The 21,030-nt window shown below is 47.4% G+C and overlaps 1 protein-coding gene across 1 annotated transcript in view; it reads right to left on the reverse strand.

The window, feature by feature from the left end:
* The window catches only part of LOC144754462 (uncharacterized), a 92,968-nt gene that overhangs the window by 41,868 nt on the left and 30,070 nt on the right, over window positions 1-21,030 (reverse strand). The gene's annotated exons all lie outside the window — the stretch shown is intronic.

Here is a 21,030-nt window from a genome sequence, read left to right on the forward strand (position 1 = left end):
ACCCAAGAACCGCCAAAGTTCAAAGCTGTACAACCAATTTCTATAGAAAACCCTGGCTCTCAATTTTACGAGTGTTGAGAGTGGGGCCACATTGTGTGGTTCTGTAGAAAGAGAAGGGAGAAGAAGAACCTATGCACATCAGCTATGCACCTCAAACTGTTCTTTATGCCCAAGAGATGGGACCCATACATTATTTGAGTTTACTACTTAATGGTAATCATGTTACCACCCTACTACACTCAGAATGCCACCAGTCAGTGATTAAACGAAGTTTGGTCTATCCCTTGCAGATTATACTGAATAAGCATGTAGGAATATGTTGTGTGCATGGGGATATGTTGTGTGCATGAGGATACCAAAGCCTACCCAATAGCTCGCCTAACCCTAACTAATTCAAGTGGGCAAAGTGTACTGTTGAAGTTGGGTACTTCCTTTTCTTTATTATTTTGGGAACAGGCCCCATAATTTCCTTGAATTGTTAAGGAAGAACCCCACAGACGGGAGCAATCACCCTGTGAAAAGTCTAGCAGAGAGACCCGGAAGGTTGTTGAAGCCACGACTCAAGATGCTCTCCTTTCTCCATATACCTTGGTATTGGGTAAACTATTTTGGGGGGCGCAACTAAACGATAAGACTTTACAAAATGCGTGGCAAAGTGCTAAGGAGACGCTAAATACTCCTGATTCCATATACCCATGATTCGCTATACAAAAAGGTCTGCTTTATCGTGTCGGTAAAAGAGAGCAGGTTTTGGTGCCTCTTGAGTTCTGAAACCAAGTACTATTCTTTCCGCAATCACATCTCATGGCTGGCCATTCTGGTGTGGAGGAAACCAGCCAAGTCTTTTTACAACATTTCTTTTGGCCAAGAATATACGCTCAACCCAAGCAATATTGCAACGAAAAACCCTTATCAAGCCCCCCAGAGTATCATTACAGACCCTGCCCATCATGGGGAAACCCTTTGATAGAATAGGAATGGTCTTCAAAGGACCTTTACCAAAAGGCTTTCAATACGTGTTGGTCATAGTGAACTATGCTACGCAGTATCCTGAAGCCATACCTTTATGGGTTACCCCTACCAAAATCATTGCCCAACATCTAGTAGAGGTGTCCTCACGTAGGGTTTTCTTAGAGAAATTCTTACGTACCAGGGTACGCCCTTTGTCTCAAAATTAATGAGACAAGTGTGCAAGCAACTTGACAATAAACACTTGGAGACCTCTGTATACCATCCCCAGACAGACGGTCTCATTGAAAGATACAATGGAAGCCTTAAATTAACTCTCAAGAAAATGTTATCTAGCCGAGAAGGAAGTATTTATCGCTAGGGGGTGCCCGAAGAAATGGGACAGGAAGTGGTCAGAATGGAATCTGTACAAAGGAGATATTTGTGCGTCACCAATGGTAGAGTTAGAACTGAGGAGGACTGGAAATGGAGCACAAACTATGTAAAGTATACTTTTTCCTGAAATGATTTTTATATGTCAACAAATATATGTGATGTAAAGGTATTATCAGCACGAGTGAAATGTCTGTCATTCTTGTTAAAAAAATTAAAATATTTTAAATTTTTTTTTTTTTTTAAAGAAAATGTTATCTGGGGACAGTAAAACCTGGGAGCAGTTGCTACCGCTTGCCCTTTTTGTTTTGCGAGGTCAAGAACAAAGCAGTCTAGGGGTTTCACCCTTTGAATTGCTCTTTTTAAAAAAAAATCTCTCTTATTAAGTTTGTGTGTTTTTATCCACTTTTACATACATACATGGTATCTTATTAATCACAGATACACATAAGATAATGTCAACAGTTTAACAGGTCATCCGTGTGATACTGGTATGAAAATTATCAACTTAGTCTCTATGACTGTTATCTAGGTTGCCATAACAGCAACTACACATTGGAGAACATTTGTTTGTGTGACCGTTAGTCGTTATTTCACACTATTTAATGTACACAACTAGGTGTTTTAGGCACAAGTACAGCCAACTTCAACTTATGGCAGAGTTCGTTCAGTTCTAACAAGCATAATAAAAGACAAAAAAACAAAACCTTAAAACACTGACCCTCCCATAGCCCCCCAACTCCCCCTTGCATACATTATGTGTGTTGTTGCCCTGTTAATGCATTTCCCGCTTCCCCGCAGCTGTCTCGTGTTAGCCTGTGTAATGTCAAGACCGACACGTATTTGCTATTATGGTAACATGGAATATACGCGAGTGGCACATCTGTGTATGCTGGCTACCCATGCATTTCTTGGTTGATGGAGGATCCCCTCCCCCCCCCCCCCCCCCCGAGTCCCCGCTTGCGTTTTGCTGCAGCTCTATTAAGCACGCATTCCAGTGTGTTGCTATAGAGACCTTCATCAGACCCAGTGTTGCCTCCGTCCTTTTGGCAAGGCTTTCTGCCTTGGCCCAAGCAAGCAATGAGTGGCGTCCTGCCTGAACGTGTGGAGGATCTGCTGCTTTCCATATTTTTGTGAGCAATCTCTTGGCCGCCACTATCCCCAGGTCTAGGAACTTGGATGTCACTCTGGTGGCCGCCGTTCTCCGGAACTTGTGTAGTAGGTATACTGGCCAAGCAAAGGGTAGTTTGCGCCATGTGCAGGCGTGCAACAGATGGGCTACTTTGTGCCAAAAAACAACAATCCAGGGCAACTCCACAACATGTATATAATGTCAGCTCCCACCTCAGCACATCTCGGGCACGCCGCGTGTATTCTACTGAAATATCGATTGATGTTAGCAGGTGTAAGGTAGGCCCTGTGTATTATATACAGTTGAATTTGTCTGAACCGCATGTTTCTGGGTATGCGTATTGGACTTTCTAATGTCTGGGCCCACTCCTTGTCAGTGAGTGGGCGTCCCAGGTCTAGTTCCCATTTCTTGAGGAGGGAGTCCAGATTGATTGCTGCGTGAACTCAAAATGACGAGGCAAACCAGCGTATGAGATGCCTACCACAACCCATGACATGTAAGTATTGCACAACAAGGTGTGCCTGCGGTTCTGCAGTCATGTCTCCCCATTTAGTCGCTAGTGTGGCTATCAGTGAGCGGTGCACTAGGAACTGCCCTGGCGGAAACCCCTCATCTTCTAAAAGGATGTACATGGTATAAGTGTTCCTTCTCTGTAGAGATACCCAAGAGCCTTTCTCCTGCCACTCCTCAAAAGCTTGCACTATCAGCACTGCATGACCACTACGGGACCCCTCTAATGGTATTGCCGGTACATAGGGGGTCACGGCCTGGGTGATGTATAAACCCCTGCAGAAGCATTTGTATGCCACGGCAAGCAGCAATGGCCTGGGTGTCTTCGCTTTCGTGCCAGGGTCAAAGAGCCCAACAATCTGGCTCAGCGAGTAGGGAGGCTGCGTGGTTTCCGCATCTGCACGGTGTTTGTCTGCTAACCACCAGGCTATCCACTGCAATAGAGCAGCTAAGGAGTAGTGTTCAAAACAGGGCGCTGCTAACCCCCCTTGATCTGTGGATAAATAGAGCTTTTGTACCTGCAATCTGTGTCGTGCCTTGCCCCATATGAAGTCCCTAACCTGTTTCTCCAGTGTAGTAAAGAAGGAGGCTGGAATATACAGATGTAAGTTTGCGAAGTAATACAGAAGTCGTGGGTGGACTACCATTTTGGCTAGCACCACTCTTCCTGTTACCGTAAGCGGGAGAGTGCCCCAAAATTGCATTTGCGATCGGATGGTTGTTAGAGCTCTTCGCAAGTTCCCATAATGTAGATCTTGCGGCTGACAATAGACCCAAATGCCTAGGTAGCGAAAGGTGTCTGCTCCCCACTGCACTGTTCTACCATTTTTGGTAAAGCCTGCGTCGCGACTTCCCTCGATTGAATGCGTATATGCAGGACTTTTCAACATTGACCCAGAGCCCAGAGATGGTGCCGAAGTTCTGTAACATGTGCGCCAGCTGGTTAGGGACCCTCTCAATATCACTTATATAGACAAGGAGATCGTTAGCATAAAGAGATCCCGGGCATACCGTCTCCCAATGTGGTGTGCAGTGCTTCCGCCAGCAGCTCTATTGCGAGCGCAAAAAGGAGAGGGGATAAGGGGCACCCCTGCCTAGTTCCGCTCCGCACCGCAATAGCATCCGACAGGTAAGGCCCCATTCGGACCCTGACGGTGGGGTCAATGTAAAGTAAGTTGACTAGTTGTAAGAACCCTGGGCCTAAATCATATTTCTGCAACGTCGCCGCTAGGTAGTCCCACTCTAAGGAATCAAAGGCTTTTTCCAGGTCTAATATTAGGCAACCTTCTCTTGGCCAGTCTTGCACAGCGTCTGTCGCTACCCTGAAAAAGCGCCTCAAGTTAACCCCTTGCACGCTGATGACGAGCTGGGCTCGTCATGAGGTAGCCTCCTGCTACGTTGATGACGAGCCCAGCTTGTCACTTAACATGCGGTTTCGCAAAAGTTAGCGTACGAGCGGAATTCCGCCCGCACGCATGCGGTTAAGGGAAGTGCTCCGGGACGGCACAAAACCATTTTGGTCGGCATGGACCAGCGTAGGGACCACCGGCGCCAGTCGATCCGCTAACACCTTTGACAGAATTCTGTAGTCCATGTTTAGCAGTGCCAGCGGCCTATAAGAACTGAGTTCCGCAGGATCTTTGTCCGGCTTTAGTAGCGATATCAGATACGCTTCTTGCATTGAGGGAGGGAGCTTTCGCTCTTCTAAGGTGGTGGTATACAAGGCGAGGAGACGCGTTGTGAGTAGGTCCCTATATGCTTTATAAAATTCCAAAGGTAGGCCATCTAGCCCAGGCGTTTTCCCGGAGGCTAGGGATCTGATAGTGTCCCCAATCTCCTCCAACAAAAGCTGCTCATCCAACACTGCCAGATGCTCTTCTGTTGGTGTGGGTAACTGTATGGAACCAAGAAACTCCTCCATCCTCTGCATATCGCAGCACCTGCGAGTTCCATAGAGCTGGGTGTAGTGTTGTGTCATCGCTTGGTGTATTTCATGTTGGGTGTACAACACATGCCCCGTGTCTGTGCGTATGGCCCCAATTGAGGCACGAAGGCACTCCTGCTTCATCAGCCAGGCGAGCAGTTGGCCAGCACGATCCCCTGAGGCATGTGTGCGGGCTGTGTGTGCAGCGTAGTTGTGGCATTTAAGGCGCTCTAACAAGTCAGAGTGTTCCGCTCGCAGCTGCTCTAGACGTCGTCGGTCTCGACCGTCCCCCTCACCTTCTTGCTCCCGATGCAGCAGCTTAGATTCTATTTTTTTAAGGGAGGAGGATAGCTGTTTGCAGATATTCCAAGTGGCTCCCTTACTGTTAGGGGGAGGGGTTGCGAGATGGGCAGCGCAACTCTGGGCATGCAGTGTAGGTGGAGAGCCTTGGGGCGGTCTTGCATAACCAAAACCTCAGTGTAAACGTTAACATTCTTAACTGTTAGGGATGAACTCTTCGGAGATGTTCGTCCCAACTTTTGTCCAACAGTGACAGAAACTAGTCCAGTACAGTGGCTGGAAGGGGGGCATGTGTTGTCTGCTTGGTTACTAAGCGCGTGTTCCCTTCATATCCATATGTTGCCACCTGCCATTCAAGCCGGTGCGCATGGCACGCGTTTCTTGAGCGCGAGTGCCATTGATCTTGCATGCACGTGTGAGTGAGACGTGTAGTCTACCCATGTGCCATCCTGCGTAAGCATAGTCGTGCGCAATCCACCTCATAGCTGAATGCATGACAGTGCCTCATTGTGAGTGCGCCGGCTCCAGTGCGTGGCATGAGTCTATGGGGGACATAGACAGCCGAAGGACACCAACCTGTTGGGGAGTGTGCTGGCTGCGTTTAACTTTATCGGGACTGGCGATGTGTCCTTCCCATTTGGGCGGCGCCCGACCACCAGCGAGGTGTCAGGTACTGCTGTGTCGGTACTTAGTGTTGCCACCCACCCATCCAGCCAGTGTGCAGGGATGCATATTGCATTAGTTGCACGTTACGCCTATCACCGGTGTCACGTGTGAGGCGTGTGCGCTTGTATCTAAAAAGGTCTGCAGCGCACATAACATCAACTGGTGAACAGTATCACAGGAAATAATTCACGTAAGTCTCTACTTGCGTGGATGACCCTGGCTCAGTTCATGACATCGATAGTCCTTCATATAAGGTCATCAGCAGTCTGTGGAGTGACTGTCGGCAAGTGTATGTCATCCAGGTCGTCAGGCCTGGGCGTCGAAGAGCCGCAGACCATTGCTTTCTCAGAGGAGCACGCCTCCCAACACTCTTGGTACATTTGTGGTAGCAAGCGCCGCATCGACCTCCAGAGCATCCTGTCGTTCCTTTCTGCTCTGCTCTGGACTCGGTTCCGTTGCTGTTGACTTTGTACGCTCTAGCTTCCCACGTCGACGTGTCCTCCGACCGGCAGCTCTGGTGGATTCCGCATCCGAGGGCCAAGGCCCTTTCCACAATCCTGACTCCTCCAACCAGTCCCACACCTCCGCAGGCAACTCAAAGAAGCGGACCGCGCCCTTCGCCACTACTCTCAGCTTAGCGGGGAATAGGAGGGAGTAGGTGATGTCTAGTTCGCGGAGTTGGCGCTTCACGGCCATATAAGTACTTCTGCGCCTCTGTACTTGTGCCGTGTCATCTGGAAACACCATAATTGAACTGCAGCCAACTTTCAGGTCCGTAATCTTTCGTGTTTCATGTAGGACTGCGTTCCTGTCCTGATAATTTAGGAGTTTGAATAGGAACAGACGTGGTCGGGCTCCTCGGGGTGGTTCATGGGCCGGCACTCGATGAGCCCTCTCGACTGCAAAGTGCGCCAACAGTGCTCCCAGGGGTAGTATGTCTTGGAGCCAATATTCAACATATTGTTCAGCATTCCGCCCTTTTTCCCCTTCTGGGAGTCAGACGACGCGGACATTGTTGCGGCGGGAGCGCCCCTCTGCATCTTCGACCCTGTCCTCTACTGTATGCATGTGGTCCAAGATGTCCTGTAGTGTAGCAGTGTGGCTCTGGGTGATGGGCTTTAGCTCCGTCAGTGACTGAACCTGTGGCAAACTTTTTCCGACAGATTATGATGATCAGCGTGCAGAAGGGTAAAATCCTAAGTGACTTGTCTATCCTAGATTCGAGATATGACCATGTCTGATCCAGTGTGGTCCCGATTTTTTCTACCCCTGCAAGCACTGAGGCCAGATTGGCAGCCAGTGATATGTTTAGGGCATCTCCGGTTACTTCCCCCCGCATGTGGGGTCACCGGGTTGCCGGCACACATGTCACCCTGCTGTGTGCTCGTGCCCGGCGACCCATTGCCAGTTGTTGCGCGGTTGGCATTCACTTATACCGGGCAGTTTCCCGGTTGGTAAATCTTATAACACTGTAGTGCAGCCGCCGGGACAGGTTCAATCGCCACACGCATGGGAGGGTATCTAACGGCAGGTGTGCTGGGCGCAACAGGGAACGCCTAGGCTCACCTTATAAATCTAGTGTAGTCTCTTTGTTCCCAAATGATAAGAGTCAGCCCCAAGTGCGACAAGGGCATGCAGTGTGGTCCTGTGTTCTTAGATCTCAAGGCAGCACTTCCGGTGCCTACCGAGCGGTCATGTAGGAGCTTCTGCGTATCAACCTGCAAGGGAACAGGCACAGTCTGTTCCCCTGGGCGCTGTGGGTCGAACTGTGGCTGAAAGTTTGAGCGGGGTCCTGATCTGTGTCGCAGCCTGCTGTAGCCGAAATGGTAGTCCTTGCCAGGTGTCCCCGGCCCTGTCGCGATGCCAGCCAGTTGGTGGGCCGCATCGAGCCCCAAGAGTTACTCGAAAGGCACCTCTCCCCTGGGTCCCCCCCAGTCGCACCACTCACGACAAGGGCCTTCTGCTGGGTGAGTCACGTGGGCCTCAGAGTTCGTATTGTGTGTTCATGCGACATACCCAGGATTTAACTCCGCCCGCACCAGACTCACAAGGCTTCCTGGTCACTGTTCCACTGCTCGACCGCAGTTGCATTCAAACCGGCTCCCGGTGGATCGTATGGAGCCGCTGCAGTCCTGTCGCCGTGATAATCGGCGAGAGAGCCTTGCCAAGTCTAAAGCGCCGTTCAAGGGGAGGGGGGGTTGTCATCGGCATCGAGCACCACGTTCCCTGGCCCCCTACTATGCCTGATGGGCGCCGTGGCTGCTCCTTTGGATCTCAGTTGCACTCGCCTCCAAGCTGTTGCCATGCGTTCATGCAGTCTATTTGTTGACAACGCCCGTTCAGGGCACGCGAAGGAAGTCAGACCTCTCCTCCGCGGTTACGGCCGCCCAACACACGGTTCTCCTCTGGTTAGAGCCCCCGGCGGGGAGCACTCCGTAGCGTCTAGAGCTGGGCTCCCGTTTGCATACAACTCAGCTCTGATTATAGCAGGCACGTCTCTTCGCGGCCTCTGGTGTCTGTGTCGCAGTGTTCTGCCCACCGCTCAAGCGACGGCCATTTTGTTGGTCGCAGCGTTAATTTCCCGCCAGCCGCCGCTCCGATTTAAGGGACCCTGCGGGTCTCGGATTGCTCGGTGTCGCCCCCCTCCCCTGAGGCCCACCAGGCAGGGAGACACCCTATGTTGCTGCAGCCGGAGTCGAAGTCGGCCGCCCGAGCCACCAGTGAGGGGAAGTGGCAGCAGGCAAGGCCTACTTCTCAGGCCTGGGGCAGGAGAAGCCCCCATCCGCGGTGGCTCCTACTCATGCACGTCCCCGACCAGTGCACTGTCGGTGTCAGGTGGGTGCCCTCTTCCGTTAATGTTACCACTACCTCCGACTGCAGGTTTGCCCCCGACCAGGGCAGGAAGATCGCCTGCAACAGCAGTGGTTTCCGTCCGGCGGCCCTTGGGCAGCCACGCTTGCTGCTCAGGACATTAGGCCGCAAAGTGCTCGACGGCGATATTTCGGTCAAGGATCGGCCTCCGGGACACTGCAGGGTCTCGATGGCGACCGCTGGTTGATGCTGATCTGCGCCTACGCGTTCCAGGCCTGGATGGCTCGGGTGCTGGGTAATTTACAGGAGAATTAAGGGTTTGCTGGCGGAGCGCTAACTGCTTGCGTCCGCCATGTTGGCTCGCTGGTCACGGCCTACCCTTTGAATTGCTCTTTAACAGAAAACCCCGTACTCTCCTTGAGATTACAAAATAAGCCTGGGAAAAGGATGCAGGGGATGAGGCAGATTCACTTCTAGAGTATACCAATCAGCGTAAGTCTCGCATTAGCAAATTGAGGGATTTAGCTCATGAAAATCTGAGGAAAAGGCAACAAAAATAAATGTTTTGCTACGACAAAAGGATACAAGCATTTGCAATGCAATAGGTCTCGCATTTGCGAGAGTTTGAGCTATTACCGATGTAAACGGTAATGCCTTTTATTTATGAGTTTTGAAAGCCTGCAAGTGTTGTCTAAAGACAGCTTGCAGGCTTTCTAAACACATAAATAAAAGGCATTGTCATTTACAATGACAATACCATAAACTCTCGCAAATGCAAGACCTTATGTTACATATGTGTTATTTCAGAACATTGCAAGAAACCTACAATGGTAAAACCTGACAACAGTTGTACTTGACTTTTGGCAGCAGTCTCCTTTAATTATCGACATTTCTCCTGTTACTTTCGTCTGACGCACCCAATGTGCATACATCGGTAGTAAAGAAAACAGGAAGGCATCGCTGAGACGCTCTCGACAGCTGTATCGACAGCCTGTGTGCAGGGAGAGTGGGTGTGCTGTACAAGAGGGTGCCCAGGGAAATAATCAGAGACTGGAGAAGAGAAACCTTAATACCTGGCAGGACTTGCGCATATCGCAGCCAGTAATACCCTTCTGACAAAGACAAAGTGTTGCGGAGACGGGATCAGACAATTGTGCTTTCAAAAAGATGAACCCCAATGACAGTAAGTGACAAAAGGATACACGTGTTTGCGTCAGAAACGTGAAATTTTTAGTAAAACGACAAGAAGCAATAGTGGTCTGCTTACAAGAATCACAACACTAACGGCCAAATTCATCAATGTCCCGATTTGCGAGTCCTTAGCGATTATTAAGGACTCACAAAACGGGATTCATGTAGAAATCGCACAATTAAATGCGATTCCTACAGCTTCCTTATTTGCGATTCGCAAAATGCTAATCGCAAATAAGGAATGACTCCCCATTTATTCCTATGGGCCTTGGCCCATAGGAATGAATGGGGAGTCATTCCTTATTTGCGATTAGCAATTTGCGAATCGCAAATAAGGAAGCGATTTCAAGGGTGCCAGGAGTGTCCAAAGGACACCCTGTAGCACCCCTGAAATGCAAATGTACACAGGTGTTGCGCACACACATGTCCAAAGGACATGTGTGTGTGTAACATGCAACTTAGAAAAATGCACTAAAGTGCATTTTTTCTAAGTTTTCGCTATTTACCACGAAGTTACACTTCGCGGTAAATAGCGGCCCCATATTGCGAATTTGCAATTTTTAAAAGGTTCATGAATAGCATTTAAGGAATCTCTAATTGAGATTCGTTAAATGCGATTCTTCGCAATTTTGCGCTTTCTGTAATAGCGATTTTTGCATTTGGGATGATGAATCCCAAATGCAAAAATAGCGCTCGCAAAGGGCTGGATTCTCAGAATCTGGCCCTTTGCGAGCCGATTTTACAATGATGAATCTGGCTTTAGAGCAGTAGTGGGACTGGAGACGGCAGGACGTGCAGCCAAGGAGCCCACGACAAGGCGGAGTGAGGGGTGCAGCTGAGAATGGCACCTACATGATGAAGTTACAGGCTGTTTGGCTCTCTCGTGATGGGTCACACCAAAAAGCTGAGTTGGGCTTTAATAAGATCAAGCTTGTCTTGGTTAGGAGTCCATTACCTGAAACCTCGTTCACACGAGTCACTGGTGTTTTGCGTGTGGCTAAGACCTGGTCACTGGCTCGGTCAGACGGAGAAGCTTTCTGAATCCAGGGCCGCATATTGCCCAGCAGAACAGTCAGTCACTGAGTAAAGTGTCATCATCTCTGGACGTGCACCGGTGGAGCACGCACATTTACAGAAGGCGGGAATGTTTAGCAGCTAAACACAGTGCAACATGTGCTCTGTCTGGCACAGACACGCTTTCTCCCAGTCCCAAGTCTGGGTGGAATGTCCTGACTCAACAGCCAATAAAAAGTTGCCCATGCTTCCCAGCCAATCTTCAACATGGTGAGCTTCCTTTCGCCAATAAACAGCTGAGAAAAGTTTTCCCAGCCAATTGTATGACAAGTGTTCCCCCACCACACACACAATACCTTAGGTCATTGCATATTTTTCATCGCTAGTAGAATGTTTTTCTGTCCGCGTGATTGAGTAGGAATTTCACTTGGGACACAGCTCTAGTATTGCAAGTTACTTAAAAGTAAAGAAACAGAATTTTTTTTCCTTTTCCTTTACTTTTGAAGCAATTGCGGCACCCTCGCTTTAGCTTAAGATGTTTAAAGCTAAAGCGAGGATGCTACGATTGTAACAAAAGTAGGCAAATAGAAAACCAAGCATTTGCAATGCAATAGGTCTCGCATTAGAAAGGTTTGAGCTATTGGTATTGCAATTGACACTTTTTTTACTTATGTTTTGTTTTTGAAAATAGCGAAATTAATAGTTTCGTCATTTACAATACCAATAGTTATAACTTTTGCAAATGTGACACCTATAGCATTTGTAATGCAATATGTGTTGTATTTACGTGACTTACATGTATTAGTATTACAATACTCAATTGCAAACGGCAGGTTCTCCTTTGGTACCACATTTCCATGAACAGTGTAAGGCTATGTCAGCATTTCTTTTTCCCTATGCTAAGGCTATAAATAGCACTGTTAGCTGGAGATCACTTTACACTCTTTCAACTAGAAAAGTGATCTTAGCATACATTTATAGAAACCTGAAACTGAAAATGCATGGCCGGCAAATGGCTTTGTCCCAGCACAAGTTTAACAATAACCCCTGGGTACAAACCAGTAATTCCGGATGCATAGTGGGAAGGGTGGTGTTATTTGCATAAGAGAAACAAAGTACCTCCAACTCAGCATTTCATCCAGCTGCAGACACACACTAGCTAAAATATTACTTGATCGTTTTAATGCAGCGCTCGCTTTGAAGTTGTGGATTTAGAGTTAGGTGGAGGGAAGGTCAGCTCACATTTAAAATGTGTACCTGAAAAAAACGGCAAGGTAGTTTATTCAGTCCCAATATCTTCCAATACTCTGCAGAGGCTCGTTGTAGACGATCCCACACACAATACGTATTCTGATATTTAAATGCTTGGTAGAATGGATTATGTCACATGCAATGTCCCCACTAAATGCAGCACGTTAGAATCAAGGGCTGAGTCGTCATTTTAGAAAGCTTGCTTAAATAAACGTCTTAAATGAAAAACGATCTGAATTTTAAAGAGTGAATCCCTTTAAAAAATAAAGAAAGCGATAAAAGGATCCACTTTGCACGCTTCCGACCGGATGTGCATTAAACCTCGAACCAAAATGAGATAGAAGGTAACGCAGAGTTGAAAGAAAACAGAGTCAAGAACGATTGCATATTCCATTTAGAGAATAAACTAAGTGTTCAGTACAATATCACTCACTGCTCTTTTATGTCGAATAGCATCCAAATGTTTTCCATGGCAGACAGGAAGCCAGGCAACCTGTGTTGGGACGGGGGCGGGGCCGCAAACAGGAAGCAGACTGGAGCCTACCCCTGCGCTCCTGTTTGTGAAGCCAGCCGGAAGGTTTGCCTGTGAGCTAGCGGGGCTCCCGTGCTCGTGGAGAGCCCCGCCTGCTGCCGAGGGAGAGAGGGACACGCCGAAAGAGCCAGGTGAGTGGGGGGGGGGGGGAAGATGTGTGCGTGTCTGTGTGTGTGCGTGTGTGCATGCGTGTGTGTGTGTGCGGGTGTAATAATAATGGGAAAGCCTTTTCACGTAATAATAATGAGAAAGCCTTTTACAAGACCTGGCTGCTTAAAGACAAATTAAGATCACTACACTTGCTGTAAATAACTAAAAAAGCATCTTGCAAACTTCCCCCCTTGGGTGACTCTAAAGTGTAAGCATTTCATTTCTAATTGAGCGCGTTAAGCGAAAGCGCGGCCACACAGCAAGCAGCCAGCAGCAAAAGCGCGCTCACAAGGACAAATCTGAGACACAAAAAGTGCGTGGCCGGCTCGTGTCTCACATTCCCAGAAGTCGGCAACATAAGTTGTCGAGCTTGGACGCATGCTTCGCATGCTTTTCCAGCTCAACCTAACAAGCATTGAAAATCCAATAGGTCTCGCACTCGTTTAAGTTAAAGCAATTCTGTTTGTAATTAGGTGGATTTTTAACTTTGCTTTTATTAGTATTTTTCAAACTTTCATGTACATAACATGCATATGTATATGTATGCATGTATTTATATAGATATGCAGATGTATATATATGTATATATATACACATATACATATATCTATAAATGCATATAAATATATGTGTGCGCGTAGAGAGAGGTAGAGGGGTAGAGGTAGAGAGTAGTAGAGAGAGAGGTAGAGAATAGAAGTAGAGAGTGAGTAGTAGAGAGAAGTAGAGAGTGTGTAGTAGAGTAGTAGAGAGTGAGTGGTAGAGAGTGAGTGGTAGAGAGTAGTAGTGAGTGTGTAGTAGAGAGTGTGTAGCAGAGTAGTAGGGAGTGTGTAGTAGAGAGTGTGTAGTAAAGAGTGAGTAGTAGAGAGTGAGTTGTAGAGTGTAGTAGAGAGTGTGTAGTAGAGAGTAGTAGTGAGTAGTACAGTGTAGTAGAGTGTGTAGTAGAGTGTAGTGTGTAGTAGAGAGTGTGTAGTAGAGAGTGTGTAGTAGAGAGTGAGTAGTATAGAATAGTATAGAGTAGTAGAGTGTGTAGTAGAGTAGTGAGTGTGTAGTAGTGAGTGTAATAATGAGTGTGTAGTAGAGAGTGAGAAGCAGAGAGTAGTAGAGAGTGAGTAGTAGAGAGTGTGTAGTAGAGAGTGTGTAGTAGAGAGTAGTGAGTGAGTAGTAGAGAATAGAAGTGAGTGTGTAGTAGAGAGTGTGTAGTAGAGTGAGTAGTAGAGTAGTAGATCGTGTGTAGTAGAGTGTATAGTAGAGAGTAGTAGAGAGTGAGTAGTAGAGAGTAGTAGTGTAGTATAGAGTGTGTAGTATAGTGGGAGTAGTAGAGAATAGTAGAGTGTGTAGTAGTCAGTGTCTAGTAGTGAGTGTGTAGTAGAGAGTAGTACAGTGAGTAGTAGAGAGTGAGTAGTAGTGAGTATGTAGTAGAGAGTGAGTAGTAGAGAGTAGGAGTGAGTAGTAGAGAGTGAGTAGTAGAGTGTAAGTAGTAGAGGGTGAGTAGTAGAGTAGTGAGTGTGTAGTATAGAGTGAGTAGCAGAGAATAGTGTGTAGTAGGAAGTGTGTAGTAGCGAGTGTGTGGTAGAGTGTGCAGTAGAGAATGTGTAGTAGAGGAGTGAGTATGTAGTATAGAGTGAGTAGCAGAGAATAGTGAGTGTGTAGTAGCAAGTGTGTAGTAGAGAGTAGTATAGTGAGTAGTAGAGAGTGTGTAGTAGAGAGTGTGAGGTAGAGAGTAGTCTGTAGTAGAGAGTAGTGTGTAGTAGAGTGTGTTGTATAGATTGAGTAGTAGAGAATAGTAGAGAGTGTGTAGTAGAGTAGAGTGTGATAGTGAGTGTGTAGTAGAGTGTGTAGTAGAGAGTAGTAGAGAGTGTGTAGTAGAGTGAGTAGCAGAGAGCAGTAGACAGTGAGTAGTAGAGTGTGTAGTAGAGAGTGTGTAGTAGAGAAGAGTAGTGAGTGAGTATTAGAGAATAGTGAGTGTGTAGTAGAGTGTGTAGTAGAGCGTGTGTAGTAGAGTGTGTAGTAGAGTGTGTAGTAGAGTGTGTGTGTTAGAGAGTAGTAGAGAGTGAGTAGTAGAGAGTAATAGTGTAGTATAGAGTGTGTAGTATAGTGGGTGTAGTAGAGAATAGTAGAGTGTGTAGTAGAGAGTAGTGAGTGTCTAGTAGCGAGTGTTTAGTAGAAAGTAGTAGAGTGAGTAGTAGAGAGTGAGTAGTAGAGAGTATGTAGTAGAGAGTGAGTAGTAGAGAGTAGGAGTGAGTAGTAGAGAGTGAGTAGTAGAGTGTAAGTAGTAGAGGGTGAGTAGTAGAGTAGTGAGTGTGTAGTATAGAGTGAGTAGCAGAGAATAGTGTGTAGTAGGAAGTGTGTAGTAGCGAGTGTGTATTAGTGAGTAGTAAAGTGAGTAGTAGAGTAGTAGAGTGTGTAGTAGAGAGTGAGTAGTAGAGAGTGTGTGGTAGAGTGTGCAGTAGAGAATGTAGAGTAGTGAGTATGTAGTATAGAGTGAGTAGCAGAGAATAGTGAGTGTGTAGTAGCAAGTGTGTAGTAGAGAGTAGTATAGTGAGTAGTAGAGAGTGTGTAGTAGAGAGTGTGAGGTAGAGAGTAGTCTGTAGTAGAGAGTAGTGTGTAGTAGAGTGTGTTGTATAGATTGAGTAGTAGAGAATAGTAGAGAGTGTGTAGTAGAGTAGAGTGTGATAGTGAGTGTGTAGTAGAGTGTGTAGTAGAGAGTAGTAGAAAGTGTGTAGTAGAGAGTGTGTAGTAGAGAGTGTGTAGTAGAGTGAGTAGCAGAGAGCAGTAGACAGTGAGTAGTAGAGTGTGTAGTAGAGAAGAGTAGTGAGTGAGTAATAGAGAATAGTAGTGAGTGTGTAGTAGAGAGTGTGTAGTAGAGTGTGTAGTAGAGAGTGTGTAGTAGAGTGTGTAGTAGAGTGTGTAGTAGAGAGTGTAGTAGAGAGTGTAGTAGAGAGTGTAGTAGAGAGTGTAGTAGAGAGTGTAGTAGAGAGTGTAGTAGAGAGTGTGTGTTAGAGAGTAGTATAGAGTGAGTAGTAGAGAGTAATAGTGTAGTATAGAGTGTGTAGTATAGTGGGTGTAGTAGAGTGTGTAGTAGAGAGTAGTGAGTGTCTAGTAGCGAGTGTTTAGTAGAAAGTAGTAGAGTGAATAGTAGAGAGTGAGTAGTAGAGAGTATGTAGTAGAGAGTGAGTAGTAGAGAGTATGTAGTAGAGAGTGAGTAGTAGAGAGTAGGAGTGAGGAGTAGAGAGTGAGTATTAGAGTGCAAGTAGTAGAGAGTGAGTAGTAGAGAGTGAGTAGTAGAGTATAGAATGTGTAGCAGTGAATAGTGAGTGTGTAGTAGCGAGTAGTAAAGTGAGTAGTATAGTGTGTATTAGAGTAGTAGAGAGTGGAGTGTGTAGTAGAGAGTGCAGTAGAGAGTGTTTAGTAGAGTAGCGAGTGGTGGTATAGAGTGAGTAGCAGAGAATAGTGAGTGTGTAGTAGTGAGTGTGTAGCAGAGAGTAGTGAGTGTGTAGTAGTGAGTGTAGTGGAGAGTGTGTAGTAGAGTGTGTAGTAGAGAGTGTGTAGTAGTAGAGTGTGTAGTAGTAGAGTGTGTAGTAGTAGAGTGTGTAGTAGTGTGTAGTAGCATGTGTAGTAAAGTGAGTAGTAGAGAGTGTGTATTAGAGAGTGTGTAGTAGAGACTGTGTAGTAGAGACTGTGTAGTACGGAGTAGTGAGTGTGTAGTAGAGAGTGTAGTAGAGAATAGTGGAGTGTGTAGTAGAGAGTATTGAGTTTGTAGTAGAGAGTGTGTGTTAGAGTGTGTAGTAGGGAGTGTGTAGTAGAGAGTAGTGAGTGTGTAGTAGAGTGAGTAGTAGAGTAGTAAGGAGTGAGTAGTAGAGTAGTAATGAGTGTGTAGTAGAGTAGTAAAGAGTGAGTAATAGAGCGTGAGTAGTAGAGTGTGTAGTAGAGAATGTGTAGTAGAGAGGTTGTGTGTGTGGCTGTGTGTGTGGTTGGGTGTGGTTGTGGTTGTGTGTGGTTGTGTGTGTGTGGGGTTGGGTGTGTGGTTGGGTGTGTGGTTGGGTGTGTGTTTGTGTGTGGTTGTGCGTGTGGTTGTGCGTGTGGTTGTGTGTGTGATTGTGTGTGTGTGGTTGTGTGTGTGGTTGTGTGTGTGGTTGTGTGTGTGGTTGTGTGTGGTTGTGTGTGGTTGTGTGTGGTTGTGGTTGTGTGTGGTTGTGTGTGGTTGTGTGTGTGTGGTTGTAAGTGGTTGTAAGTGGTTGTGTGTGTGTGGTTGTGTGTGTGTGGTTGTGTGTGTGTATTGTTGTGGTTGCAGGTGTGTGTGTGTGTGTGTGTGTGGTTGTGTGTGTGTGGTTGTGGGTGTGGTTGTGAGTGGGGTTGTGTGTGTGGTTGTATGTGTGGTTGTGTGTGTGGTTGTGTGTGTGTGGTTGTGTGTGTGGTTGTGTGTGTGTGGTTGTGTGTGTGTGGTTGTGTGTGTGTGGTTGTGTGTGTGTGGTTGTGTGTGTGTGTGTGGTTGTGTGTTGTGTGTGTGGTTGTGCGTTGTGTGTGTGGTTGTGTGTGGTTGTGTGTGGGTGGTTGTGTGTGGGTGGTTGTGTGTGTGGTTGTGTGTGTGGTTGTGTGTGTGGTTGTGTGTGTGGTTGTGTGTGTGGTTGTGTGTGTGGTGTGTGTGGTGTGTGTTGTGTGTGTCTATTGTTGTTTGTGGTTGTGTGAGTGGTTGTGTGTGTGTGTGATTGGGTGTGGTTGTGTGTGTGTGTGTCTGTGTGTGTGGGCAGTGGTGCTGCTGCGAGGGGCAGCTGGTCTGAGCAATGCCCTGCTCTCAACACCATCTCCAAACACGCGGGCCCCAGATTAGAACCCAGGAAGCGGCAAAACCCTGAAAGGGATGCGCATGGGCGTCCGTTTTAAGCTGGTCTCACTCGTTCCAGGAGCACAGGTTAAAAGCTACTATCGGGTGGTAGTAGAGTGTCACTGCGGGATCCAGCGCCGAACTCTGCTGCGCCTGCATTCATCACTGGCACGTGTTGATAAGCCTTATGCCTGCTCCATACTGCTGCCGAGGTGGCGTCAGCTCTTTGGCACACGTGTAGCAGGCTTTTCTGGACTGCAGTAACAGCAGGCACATCGATGTGCGCTGCTCCACACTGCTCTCTTCTCACTAGTGGAGAAGTGCCGCATGGCGTCATGCCAGGTGAGCTTTGTATGGGAAGGGAAATCCTTCAAAGAGAGTAATTTACTCTCAGCATTTCCCTTCTCTTTTTGAAACTCGGGAGCAGCAACATTGTCATGGTGTCACCAGGGCTCTAAGTGAAATTTTGGTCAATATTATATACAAGCCATAGTTGCTGCTTTTTTTATCTTATGCAACTAACAACTATTGACAAAGGCAATAGTCCTGACGTGGGCGGTTTAGCTGCGCATCACGCGACCTGTTCATCAGATGGCCTATTGAATGCACTTCCAATAGCGGCATTGGCATTGGTGACGTCAGCCGAAGGAGCGCCCGCTGTGTACAACTTCTTTTCCACAATGGGCTGTACTCACTATGTCACGTGATACACTTTTGTCAGATAACACTAGTGTGCACAGTGGGCAAATTCCATTTGCACTTCTGCATAGAAAGACCCGCGTAGCTAATTCAATCTTTACACACGTTCCCTCCGTTACTTTACATTTTGGGGGCGGGGTTGTGGGAGGATCACCCTAAAAGCTCATACTATGCCCTACCCTATAGTCGCCTCCTCTAGGCGCCTATAGGGTACGTGTTTTTAAAGCACAGCTAGTTGATGTATCTGTTTAAATGCTGAGGTGCGGGAAAGGGTCATAGATGGGGGCACGCCCTCCCTGAACTGAGACTTGGTCCAGAGCGCACCGCAATATCCAAGGGCTATGTATTTCTCACGTAAGAAAACATGTAAACAACAGGACCCAGTGTAAACCATTTGTAACTGGTCAACATGAGTTTCCACTGTGGAAGATAATTTGCCCAGGATCACACATAGCGGTAAAGCGGGGAAGCCGAGATTAGAATTCTGGTTGTCTCTAGAAATCTATCAGGCTGCATAGTGCGCTATATAAGTGTCCTGACTTCGCGCATCCGACACAGGACACCCTGCTAATGGGCAATCCTGGTTATCAAGAAGAAACTGGAGGTCTCCAAGTATTCCGCCAGGTCACAACCGAACCGAAGGCGCCCGCTCCCTTTTTCTTGAACTTCAGCTTCGCCCGTTGTTCATCATGAGTTAAACCCAGCAGGGCCACTCGAACATTCCTTCAGGCGGCCTCTCGAGCTGCGCCTTCCTCCTATGACATGGATGTTGGATGGGAGTGGGGGATATATGTGCTATTTACATAGTGCTTAAAGGTCCAGGTATCCAAGTGCTTGCTTCTTCCAGTTGGCTGTGTGCAGTGAGCAAGAAAAATGTTGTCACATCCTTGCGCAACAGTGTGGCTTCTAGTTGCTACTGTTCAGGGACCATTGGGTGAGGTTGTGCCCGTCTTCAACACGGCTCCTGGAATTAGAAAATAACACACCCCAATAGTGTGATAAACTTGGCACAAGTTTTGAAGTTGAGATGCGGAATGTAATAAAAATCAGATAGCAGAGATGCTGCACTATTTACCTGGCTGCCGGTTATACAGGCGCTCCTTAAAGACACATACACTCATACGGCATCGCTGGAGCACAGAAGCCGAGCGTCTCCGGAGGGGCTGAGCGGAGGTCTAACCGGCTGCGGGCCCCCTCCCTGCGCACCTGCCTGCCTTCTGTCAGGGGAAGCAGTTGGAGGAGTTTCCTGCCCCTGCGCTCTGCCTCTCATTCCTTATCCAGTTAAAATCAGTGCCCCGAGCAGCATAGGAAGCGCTGCGAGGAAGCCAGACGGGAGGGAGGGCGGAGGGCCGGGAGACTCCCTTTGTCATTGGTGAGTGAGTGAGTGCGAGTGTGGCGCGAGGAGGAGGGGGCCCCCCCTGACATGCTAAAGATAACGGGACGGGGCGCTGGCTCGGCCTGGGAGGCAGTCTGCGCTCCAGTCCCGGCCACTTCCTATGTTGCACAGCTCCAGTTTTTCAACAAAAAAATGAAATTTAAAAAAAGAGTGTGGATGTGAGGGCAGCGCACTGCCTGCTGCCGGGGGAAGTGGAGGACGAGCTGAGACAAAATGGTTTAACAAGCACAATCACGATCCGCTTTCATTTACGTTGGTCGCAAAAGGTTTGTCATCTTTATGGGGCCATGTGTTTGAAACACATGGCCCCATAAAGATAACAAAGCTTTTGCGACCAACGAAAATCAGACAAGCCCGTCCAAGTGGGCCGTCTGAAAAAGAGAAAAGAATACGTCACCACAACCTCTTTCCCAATGGCTGGCCACCATTTAGCATGAACGGTGACGCCGGCCAATTGGAAATAGGAGTGGCGCTTAAAGCCCGCTAGTGAATCTCCCCTGATATCACTAAATCTCGCCAGCGAGACTGCGTATGTGCGCAGTCTTACGCTAGGCTTCGACCTAAAAATGACAGCTGCATACTTTTTTTTTCCTATTTGTTTATTTTGTTTTACAATGTCGGCACCAGCGCTTAGGCTTTGTACATCTTAAGCTAAAACGCGGTTGCCACGATTGCTTCAAAATGTTTAAAGCTAAAGTGAGGATGCTGCGATTGTAACAAAAGTTGGCAAATAGAAATAAAATGACAGCTGCACGCTTTTTTTCTATTTGTTTACTTTTTTTTACAATATCGGCATCCGCGCTTAGGCTTTGAACATCTTAAGCTAAAACCCGGGTGCCACGATTGCTTCTGATTTAAGTATTGGAGCGGTCTTATCCCACCTGGACCAGGAAGGAATGAACAGCCTGTTATCTTTATCAGTGAGAAGTTGTTCCCTCGTAAACTGGTATACCTGCCAATCGAGAAGGTACGTCTCACCCTAAAGTGGAGCATTGAAAAAGTCTGTTACTACTTGGAGAGTAAGCCCTTTGTACTGTATACAAACCATGACCCCCTTACCTGGTTTCATCGGATTAAGGAACACAACAATCGAGTCGTCTGATGGTTTTTGTCCCTCCAACCCTTCCAGTTTGAAGTGCGGCATGGTAAAGGTAGGGAACAGGGCAACGCCGATTACCTCTACCATTTTCCCTATTTTCCCAATTCAGCAAGTCCTAGGGAGGGGATGTGTAACAAGGAGGAGGGCTTCCACAACCCAAAGCCTTGGCTCTTCCATTCTGACCCTCAAATT

The sequence above is a fragment of the Lissotriton helveticus genome, chromosome 1_1 (genome assembly GCF_964261635.1).
Source record: "Lissotriton helveticus chromosome 1_1, aLisHel1.1, whole genome shotgun sequence".
NCBI classification, from domain to species: Eukaryota; Metazoa; Chordata; class Amphibia; order Caudata; family Salamandridae; genus Lissotriton; species Lissotriton helveticus.